Below are 11,162 nucleotides of genomic sequence, written 5' to 3' on the forward strand. Positions count from 1 at the left end.
TGGTAAGATGCAGAGCTGGGCCATATTAAGAGATACTGTCAAAAGTCTGCACTGTAAACTCTTGTATGATTGGGAAGCTCAGCAGGGCGAAATGACCCCTTAGAATTCTCCTGCGATAGTCACTGGCAGATGACAGTAGTCAGCCCCTGGAGACACTTTAGGGCTACAGCTATTCTCTATCAAATATCTGTACCCTGAGGTGGGTCAGGAAGAATCAACATGGGAAGAAAGCAAATAGCATAGAATTCTGAGAAAGATGTCTTTTTTATTCTTTTGGTTGTAAATATATTCATGCTTTGTCATAAGTATAAGTCTACATTATACATAAACACTCATTTTTAAAAGGACATTATTTCTATGGATAAATTTTTGCAATCAAAAGCAAAAAAGTTTTTTTTTTTGGTCTTCAAGCATTTTTCTTTTTTTTTTTTTTATTCTTCCAATTTTATTTTATTTTTAAACTTTACATAATTGTATTAGTTTTGCCAAATATCAAAATGAATCCGCCACAGGTATACATGTGTTCCCCATCCCGAACCCTCCTCCCTCCTCCCTCCCCATACCATCCCTCTGGGCCGTCCCAGTGCACCAGCCCCAAGCATCCAGCATCATGCATCGAACCTGGACTGGCAACTCGTTTCCTACATGATATTTTACATGTTTCATTGCCATTCTCCCACATCTTCCCACCCTCTCCCTCTCCCACAGAGTCCATAAGACTGTTCTATACATCAGTGTCTCTTTTGCTGTCTCGTACACCGGGTTATTGTTACCATCTTTCTAAATTCCATATATATGCGTTAGTATACTGTATTTATGTTTTTCCTTCTGGCTTACTTCACTCTGTATAATAGGCTCCAGTTTCATCCACCTCATTAGAACTGATTCAAATGTTAAAATTATATTCCAAAAATAATTTTACAAATGCTGATGAAATCAGATGCCAGGATGTAGGCAGATACACAAAGCTCTTTTTGGAGGAGGTATCTGGGTCTCTGAAATAGAAGGATTATATTGGGTGGTACCCACAGGAACTAGAGGCATGGACATTTCACAGGCCTTGTTGACAGTCTGTTAATTACCAACAGTTTACAGAAGAACTATGCAGCTGGGACCTTCTGAGAAATATCCATAAACTTTCCTCCCCCCAAAAGTGTTAAGGCATGGCAAACAAATAATTTCTACAAATGCTGTTTTCTTCTACAGGCATTATAAATACTATGTTTTCACTTACAAAGTATTTTCCAATGATACTATAAACGGCTTTTGCCCTGGAATTTGGTTTTATGCTTATTTGTTTTCTTTTTGAAAGACATTTTCTTTCTCGCTTTCTAAAGAACAAAACCCAAATCAGCATTCACATGGATAAAAGCTGATTCAATAGAATAATGGATTTGAAACCAAAACAAATGAAATGCTGCCACTGTAAAATGAATTTTGCCCCTTAACAATTCAAAATAGGACTATTGAATTAATATTTTACCTCTCATTTCTACAGCCAATTTGAATATTAATTGCTTGGAGGCCAACAAATCTGTTCTTTATAAACCTTACTGCATTGCTGAAAATCACATTGCCAAGCAGTTTGTGTTTTCTCTTGTTAGGAAAAAAAGTGTGCCCTCTAGAGTCACAGAAAATGCAGCTAGTAATTTACAGTAAGAAATCTCTTGCCAAAATGGTTGTGAATAAGGGAACAAAGGACAGAAAAAGGCATGTTTAGTAGGGAGCCATGGTGCGTGCTAAGTCACGCCAATCCTGTCTGACTCTTTGCAACCCTATGGTCTGTAGCTTGAAAGGCTCCTCTGTCCACAGGGATTCCCCAAGCAAGAATACTGCAGTGGGTTGCCACGCCCTCCTCTAGGGGATCTTCCTGACCCACGAATCTAACCTGCATCTCTTACATCTCCTGCATTGACAGGCAGATTCTTTACTATTAGGGCCAATAGGGAGTAATTTCCAACCATATTGTCATGATCTTCTGTCTTGAGGGGACTTTCAATCTTTACTTTTTGAGTTGTGACACACAACTTTGATGTTTAAATAAACTACTGGAGTAGAGTTAGGAAAAGAGAGAAATCTTGCCAAAATTACTGAACTCTAAAGAATGCATCTATTCATTTTAGCCCTGATTTAGGCATCATTGCTCACAAAAAAAAAAAAAAAAAAAAATGTTGAACTTTAAAACAAGAACAAATTAAGTACTGGATTTATACTCCAGAATTCTCTTTGACATTAACAAACTTTTACCCTTCCATGTATCTTGCTTCTATAAGTTGAGCTGATTAGGATAGTGAAATTGTGATGATAAGAGTATTTTAATAATCAAAAGCATAGGAATCACATCAACTTGAAATAGTAAAGACAGGTAGCAAAACTTCAGGCAGGATGAGGTAAGGCAACTCTTCCTTTATTATTATTTTTGGTTGTACTGGTTGAATATTAAAATGGAATCAGAAGGCTTTATTCCATATACTTAAAGCACTAGCAAAAAGATTACCATAGCTGTATAGTACAAGCACATTTTAACAGTCATCCATGATCATGATTTAGGGATATTTTGATTCTTTACTCCTTAAAGATCAGTTTTGGTGGTTGCCAATCAGTAATCAATTACCTAGAGATTCACTGAGTCCTCTTTTGTTTGATCTGCTGGGTGGTAATTATTTGAACTGATTTTACCAATGATAAAATCTTATTTAAATTTTAATATTTTCAGTCTTTCTTGACAAACTGGAAGGTCTACACCCAAACTCCACGTGCAAGGAGATTAACAAAGGTTATACCCTTTAGACAAGGCTTTTCCCCTCTTGGTTGTCATAGTTTACATTTGTTTCTAACAGTTCCCACAACTAAGGCTGAATTTGATTGGCAAACATCATCTTTGCTGTACAGCTGCCCCTTGAATAACGTGGATTAGACTGTGTGGGTCCACATACATGTGAATTTTTATTTCAGTAAATATAGTGGGAAAAAAATGGAGATTTGTGATAATTTGAAAAACCTCACAATCAAAGAACATAGCCTGGAAATACAAAAGAAAAAAAAATCAAAAAGTTGGGTAAGTCATGAATGCATAAAATATGTGTATATACTAGTCTATTTTACTACCATAAAACATACAAATCTATTATAAAAGTTAAAATTTAGCAAAACTTACACATGTTAGCACTTACAGATCATACCATTTACAGTGAGAAAAATGTAAATGAATTTGAAGATGCAGTACTAAATCATAACCTCATAAAAGTAACTGCAGTACATGCTGTACGGCTGGAATAATTTCTCAGCCACCTCCTGTTGCTATTGTGCTGAGCTGGGACTATCAACTTGAAATGCCAGGTGACACTAACCATCTCCAAGTGAGCAGTTCGCGTCTGCAGTAAATTGCATAAAAAAATGATGTTTCGTGGTCCTCACGTGTTTTTCATCATGTTTAGTGCAATATCTTGAATAAAATCATGGGGTCCATGTGAAATGCCACTAATGATGCTGAAGCACTCCCGAGAAACAGAGAAAAGTAACGACATTACAAGAAAAAGGTGAACTGCTTGATGTATACCACAGATTTAAGTCTCCAGCTGCAGTGGCCCACATTTCAAGATAAATGAATCTAATGTGAAGACCACTGTAAAAAGAGAAAAGGAAATTCGCAAAGCTGTCATTGCAGCCATGCCAGCAGGCAGGAAAACCTAGCACTTTTTGCCAAATATGTTTTTAACTCATACTGAAAATGCAGCTTTTATATGGATGTAGAATTACTATAAGAAAGGCATACCTATAGATTCCAATATGATTTGAGAAAAACCAAAGGCATTATGCTAAGCTGCTAAGTCGCTTCAGTCGTGTCCGACTCTGTGCAACCCCATAGACGGCAGACCACCAGGCTCCCCCATCCCTGGGATTCTCCAGGCAAGAACACTGGAGTGGGTTGCCATTTCCTTCTCCAATGCATGAAAATGAAAAGTGAAAGTGAAGTCGCTCAGTTGTGTCTGACTCTTAGCGACCCCATGGACTGCAGCCTGCCAGGCTTCTCCATCCATGGGATTTTCCAGGCAAGAGTACTGGAGTCGGGTGCCATTGCCTTCTCCGGCATTATATGACAACTTAAAACAAAAAGAAGGTGAAGGACCTAAAGCTGGAGCATTTAATTCAAGCAAAGGATGGTTTGAAAATTTTAGAAAGAGGTTGGGCTTTAAAAATGTTAAGAGAACAGGAGAAGCAGCTTCTGCTGACCAAAAGTCAGCATATGAGTTCCCATGTCATTAAGAAAATCATTGAAGAAAAGGATATTTGCCTGAACAGGTTTTTAACATAAATGCAAATTCCCTCTTCTAAAAAATAAAGCCACAAAGGACATTTACTAAGGAAGAGAAGTGAGCACTAGGATTTAAGGTAGAAAGGGACAGACTCACATTACTGCTTTGTGCAAAGTCAGGTTTATGATAAGGACTGAGCCGATGGTGGTGGTTTAGTCGCTAAGTTGCATCCAACTCTTTCGACCCCATGGATTGTAGCCTGCCAGGCTCCTCTGTCCATAGGATTTTCTAGGCAAGAATACTGGGGTGGGTAGCCATTTCCTTCTCCAACTGTAAGGCTGGACCTCAAATCTTGAAGGAAAAAGATAAACCCCAGCTGCCAGGGTTTGGTTGTACAACAGGAAGGCCTGGACAACAAGATTATTGTTATAAACACTTTCTGGATTGGTTACATCAATGCTTTTTCCCTGAAGCCAGGAAGTACCTTGCCAGTAAGGAATGGTCTTTTAAAGTTCTTTTGATATGGCACAATACCCCTGGCCACCCAGAACCCCATCTTAACACCAAAGGCCTCAAAGTGGTCTATTTGCCCACAAACAAATGTCCCTAATTCAGCCTGTAGATCAGGAGATCCTAAGAACCTCTACGTCTCATTAAGCATAGTGTTCTGTGGAAAGGATTGCCAATGGTATGGAAGAGAAGACAAAACATCATGAAAGCCTGGAAGGATCATACCATTGAAGGCATCGCTGTTGTTACAGTAAAATCTGTGAAAGCCATGGAGCCTGAAACAATGAATTCTTGCTAAAGGAAAAGGTGTCCAGATGTTGTGCATCTGGATTCATGCCAGCGCCAATCAAGGAAATCTTGAAAGATTCTGGGGATATTGGCAATAAAAAAGATGTGGGGAGATGGGTTAAAATAAGATATTGGAGGAATTCAAGAGCTGATAGACCCCACACCAGGGGAATTAACAAAACGAGACTTGATGAAGACGAAGATTTCTGAGCCAGTGCCAGACAAGGAGGAAGAATATGTAGAAGAAGCAGTGCCAAGAAACAAACTCACATTAGACCATCTGGTAGAAGGGTTCCAATTATTCGAGACTGCTTTTGACTTCTTTTGGGACATGACTCAGGCTACCCAGGTAGTGCCTGTGGTAAAGAACCTGCCTGTCAATGCAGGAGACCCAGGAGTCACAGGTTGATCCCTGGGTCAGGAAGATCCCCTGGAGAAGAGAATAGTTATCGACTCCAGTATTCTTGCCTGGGAAATCCCATGGACAGAGGAGCCTGATGGACTATAGTGCAAGTGGTCATACAGAGTCGGACATGACTTAGGGACTACGCACAAGGACACGAGCATGGCTCTTCTATGATATGGGCACGCAACTAAATAAAGCAAACAGTGGAAGAAGGATTGGTACCAAATAGAAATACATTTAGAGAAAGTGAAAAAGCGATAGGAGTCAGACAGAAATCCTGGTGCATTTCCATAAATTATACCACGTGTTCCTGCCTCTCCTCCTACCTTCCTCCACCTCTTCCATCTCTGCCACCTCTAAGGCAGCAAGACCAATGCCTTCTTTCACTTGCAAAGCCTACTCAGCATGAAGACAATGAGGATGAATAACTTTACAATGTCCCACTTCCATCCGTGTGTGTGTTAGCTCTCCACTGTGTCTGACTCTTTGCAACCCCATGGACTGTAGCCCTGCCAGGCTCCTCTGACCATGGAATTCTCCAGGCAAGAATACTGGCATGGGTTGCCATTCCCTTCTCCAGGGGATTTTCCCATCCCAGGGATCAAACCCAGGTGTCCTGCATTAAAAGCAAATTTAATACTGTCTGAGCCACCGGAGAAGCCAAATAGTGAGTCATCATCATGTCATCCATTTATAAACTTATCTGTTGTGTACATGTGTATCTTTGTGTGAAAATGTAATAACTGTCCCACGAGAACTGAATGAGCCATTTTTGTGTCATAACATCATTGCCTAAGTATTCATCAGGGGGAACATCGTGTGTAAGACTTGTATTGCAGTGAATAGCCTATCCTTCTATAGGAAACATGTGAGTGATAGTTAATAAAAAATTAATAATGTGCCAGCTTTCTTATTGTTTCAAAATTTTGCTTTCAAAAGATTACATTACCATACAGTATTCCTCTCTCTTTCTGGTAATTGGAGAAACTGCATAACAGCTTATTGTCACAAGTACATGTTTCTTTTCAAAAAGGAACAATGCTTGCAATATTGTATTATGAATCTGACTGCAGTACCATGTGCCCTAAAAAATGTATAGCAATTCATTTCTTACTGCATTGGCTAGGCTACCATGAGGCAATCATGTTGCTTCTTCTTTGTCATCAATACGTGAATTGTTACACTGGTAAATACATATAAATTTATTTTTTACATTTTTTTTTCATTTTTTGATCTCCAGTGTTAGTAGTATGTCTAATATCTACAGTGTTTTGAGTTATATATGTATAAATATAGAGAGACTTACCAATAAAGCTCTAGACTTATTCATTAAACACATTCATTCATACTTCACTAGAAGTTGTGTAGTAAAGAACCCACCTAAAATGCAGGAGACGTCAGAGTTACGGGCTTGACTCTTGGTCGGAAGACCCCCAGAGGAGGGCATGGCAACCCACTCCAGTATTCTTGCCTGGAGAATCCCATGGACAGAGGAGCCTGGTGAACTACAGTTCACGGGGTCGCAAAGAGTCTGACATGACTGATGTGACTGAGCATACATGTAATAGTTGTTCTATGCAACTAGATGGTACTGCAGGGCTTCCCTGGTGGCTCAGTTGGTAATGAACCTGCCTACAATCATACAGGAGACTGCCTGCAATGCAGGAGACCCAGGTTTGATCCCAGGGTCAGGAGGATCTCCTGGAGAAGAGAATGGATACCCACTCCAGTATTCCTGCTTGGGAAGTCCCGTGGACAGAGGAACCTGGCGGGCTACACTCCATGGGGTTGCAATGAGTCAGACACGACTTAGTGACTAAATCCCCACATAGTACTGCAAGTGCAATATCCAATATGCAACACAAGATTTGCTAAGGTGCTCAGAAGAATGTAATTCTTAGCTCAGAATCAGATATGAATTAGAGAATAATATATGATCTTCAATCAAGGAAGACTTTCCTTGACTAAGAAAAATCAATTATAAAATATGTACTAATGAGAAAAATCAATTTATCCACACATTAAGATTTTTAGTGCCATTTGCTAAAACCAGTATTTTTTTTCCTAATTAATATAAAAACTAAATTATTAAAGCACAAGTAAGATGTGAGGATGTTCTGTACATGAAACAAAGCATGGGATGACTTGAACTTGCTCTCAAATTTTATGTATTTCAAAAATTGACAATGACTATTTGCCACTATAACAGGGACAGTGAAACAATAAATTCTGTTCTTTAAACAATTTAACTTGTGGACATTTAATTTTCTTTAAATATAATTGTGATGAATTTTCTCAGAATAATTTCATTTTATCCCCAGTCTTCTCTCTTGCTGCAGTCATTATTATTACATTATAATGTTGTATTGGTTTTCCTCGTGACCAAATAGACTACTGTCCAGAACGATATTACCTTTGAGCCCCTTGGTATATTACACCTTGCACTGTCCCAGAATGGAAACAAAATGAAACCCAGGGAAACTCTAAACTGGGAAATGACCGAGTTTTAAAGACAGATGTAGTATTAACATGTGAAAGTGATCCTTTTATTTACAAGTTTTTCCTGATACAAACTGCTTTCCTTACCAGACTAAACTTCCGGGGAGTCTTCATTTATTCATATTGCAATTGGGTTCATTTTTGGGGAAAAAAAAAAAAAGCCACAAAGGGATCATCCTATGTAACAATATCCACTGCCAGTGTTAAACTACCAAATAGACTAACATAATAAAGTTGTTTTGATTTTCCCCCTCATCTTCTGTCCCTCTTACGGACTCTTCCCCTCTCAGATCTGGAGTGCAGGCTTCAAGGCCTCATATTGTACATCAGCCTCAGGTGACACTATGTCACACAGCCCTCAAGTACTCAACACCCGCGTGCCATCCCCACCACCATCTGTTATTCTTCAGACCTACTTTCATTGATCCTAAAATTATGTTTGCTCTCCAAGAGCTTTATAAACAGTAAAATGTTAATAAAGCCTTACTTAAATCTCAGAAACCTTTTCCATTTATTTTTTATAAGCTGCCCGTTTCCCTGAGAAAACATGTTCATGAAATACTGCAGGACATACTAAGACAGACTGCTTTAGAGGAAAACCAGATGTATATCCAGGTTGCGAAGTGTAGAAAATTTGATGTGCCCTTTGTAAGACAAAGAAAGCATAATTACAACTGCTAAATTAAGTACCAAAGTGACTATATAAATCACAACAAACAGCAAATTTCTGAAAACTACAAATACTGCAGGATTCAGAATCCAGAAAAATACAATATTTTTATCAAATAACTGTTTTGCCACCTCTATAATACATTTTTCTTACATTCTTATTTTATTAATTCTGACCACAATGTCAAATGAAAACAACTTGTAATACCATTGTCAGTGTAGAAATTAAAAAAATATAATTCAGTCTCTCTTCTGACATGGTTAATGAAGACTATTATTATTAGTTATTATTAAATAATAGGCACTCTCCCAATGAAGAGGGCTTCCCTGGTGGCTCAGACAGTAAAGAATCTGCGGGCAGTGTTGGAGACCCGAGTTCCATCCCTGGGTCAGGAAGATCCCCCTGGAGAAGGAAAAGGCAACCCACTCCAGTACTCTTGCCTGGAAAATCCCATAAACAGAAGAGCATGGTAGGCTACAGTCCATGAGGTCATAGTTCAGTTCAGTTCAGTCGTTCAGTTGTCTATGACTCTTTGCAACCCCATGAACCACAGCATGCCAGGCCTCCCTGTCCATCACCAACTCCCGGAGTTCACTCAAACTCACGTCCATCCAGTCAGTGATGCCATCCAGCCATCTCATCCTCTGTCGTCCCCTTCTCCTCCTCCCAGCATGAGAGTCTTTTCCCATGAGTCAACTCTTCATATGAGATAGCCAAAGTACTGGAGTTTCAGCTTTAGCATCATTCCTTCCAAAGAACACCCAGAACTGATCTCCTTTAGAATAGACTGCTTGGATCTCCTTGCAGTCCAAGGGACTCTCAAGAGTCTTCTCCAACACCACAGGTCAAAAGCATCAATTCTTTGGTGCTCAGCTTTCTTCACCGTCCAGCTCTCACATCCATACATGATCACTGGAAAAACCATAGCCTTGACTAGACAGACCTTTGTTGGCAAAGTAATGTCTGCCTTTGAATATGCTATCTAGCCTGTTCATAACTTTCCTTCCAAGGAGTAAGCATCTTTTAATTTCATGGCTGCAGTCACCACCTGCAGTGATTTTGGAGCCCCAAAAATAAAGTCTGACAATGTTTCCACTATTTCCCCATCTATTTCCCATGAAATGATGGGACCAGATGCCATGATCTTCGTTTTCTGAATGTTGAGCTTTAAGGCAACTTTTTCACTCTCCTCTTTCACTTTCATCAAGGGGCTTTTTAGTTCCTCTTCACTTTCTGCCATAAGGGTGGTGTCATCTGCGTATCCGAGGTTATTGATATTTCTCCTGGCAATCTTGATTCCTGCTTGTAATGTTCTCTGCATATAAGTTAAATAAGCAGGGTGACAATATACAGCCTTGAGATACTCCTTTCCCTATTTGGAACCAGTCTGTTGTTCCATGTCCAGTTCTAACTATTGCTTCCTGACATGCATATAGGTTTCTCATGAGGAGCTACCCCATGGGGTCACAGAATCATACATGACTGAGCGATTTTCACTCACTCCCAAAGAAGACCTGATTGTTACATTAAAACTTATACAGCAAATCAAATTAAAATTACACACCTAATTTCTTTTCCTGAGTCATAATCTCTCAGGCAAGGAATCCAATTGTCTCTATAACTGGTCCCAGCCCTAAAAGCCATCCCTTCAGACTATCTATTGTTAACAAGAATGCTATTATTCTTTCTTCTTCTTATGGAATGCAGTGTTTGTTTAACAATAACTATGGCATATTAAACCCTCCCTCATACTGTGTAGTTCCCTGCATAGTGATGATGAATGTTACATTTAGAGTCTCAAGGACCTAGATCTAAATCCCACCTCTGCTCCTCCCTGGGCTTCCCTAGTGGCTCTGATGGTAAAAGAATTCATCTACAATGCAGAAGATGAAGAAGACGTAAGTACAATCTCTGGGTAGGGAAGATCCCCTGGAGAAGTGAATGGTTACCCACTCCAGTATTCTTGCCTGGAGAATTCCGCAGACAAAGGAGCCTGGTGGACCACAGTCCATGGGGTCACAAAGAGTCAGACACAACTGAGAAATTAACATATTTTTTCCTGCTACTCTCTACCATGTGACCATGAACAAACACTTTATAACTCTGATCTTTGGCTTCTTTGTTTATAAAAGTGAGTTACTATAGTACTTGCTGAATGTGGAGGCTATAAGAATGAGATAGTTCAATGCCAGGGGAAATATCAATAACCTCAGATATGCAGATGACACCACGCTTATGGCAGAAAGTGAAGAGGAACTAAAAAGCCTCTTGGTGAAAGTGAAAGTGGAAAGTGAAAAAGGTGGCTTAAAGCTCAACTTTCAGAAAACAAAGATCACGGCATCCAGTCCCATCACTTCATGGGAAATAGATGATGAAACAGTGTCAGACTTTATTTTTTGGGCTCCAAAATCACTGCAGATGGTGACTGCAGCCATGAAATTAACAGACGCTTACTCCTTGGAAGGAAAGTTATGACCAACCTAGATAGCATATTCAAAAGCAGAGACATTACTTTGCCAACAAAGGTCCATCT

This window comes from Bos javanicus, chromosome 7 (assembly GCF_032452875.1).
Source record: "Bos javanicus breed banteng chromosome 7, ARS-OSU_banteng_1.0, whole genome shotgun sequence".
NCBI lineage: Eukaryota > Metazoa > Chordata > Mammalia > Artiodactyla > Bovidae > Bos > Bos javanicus.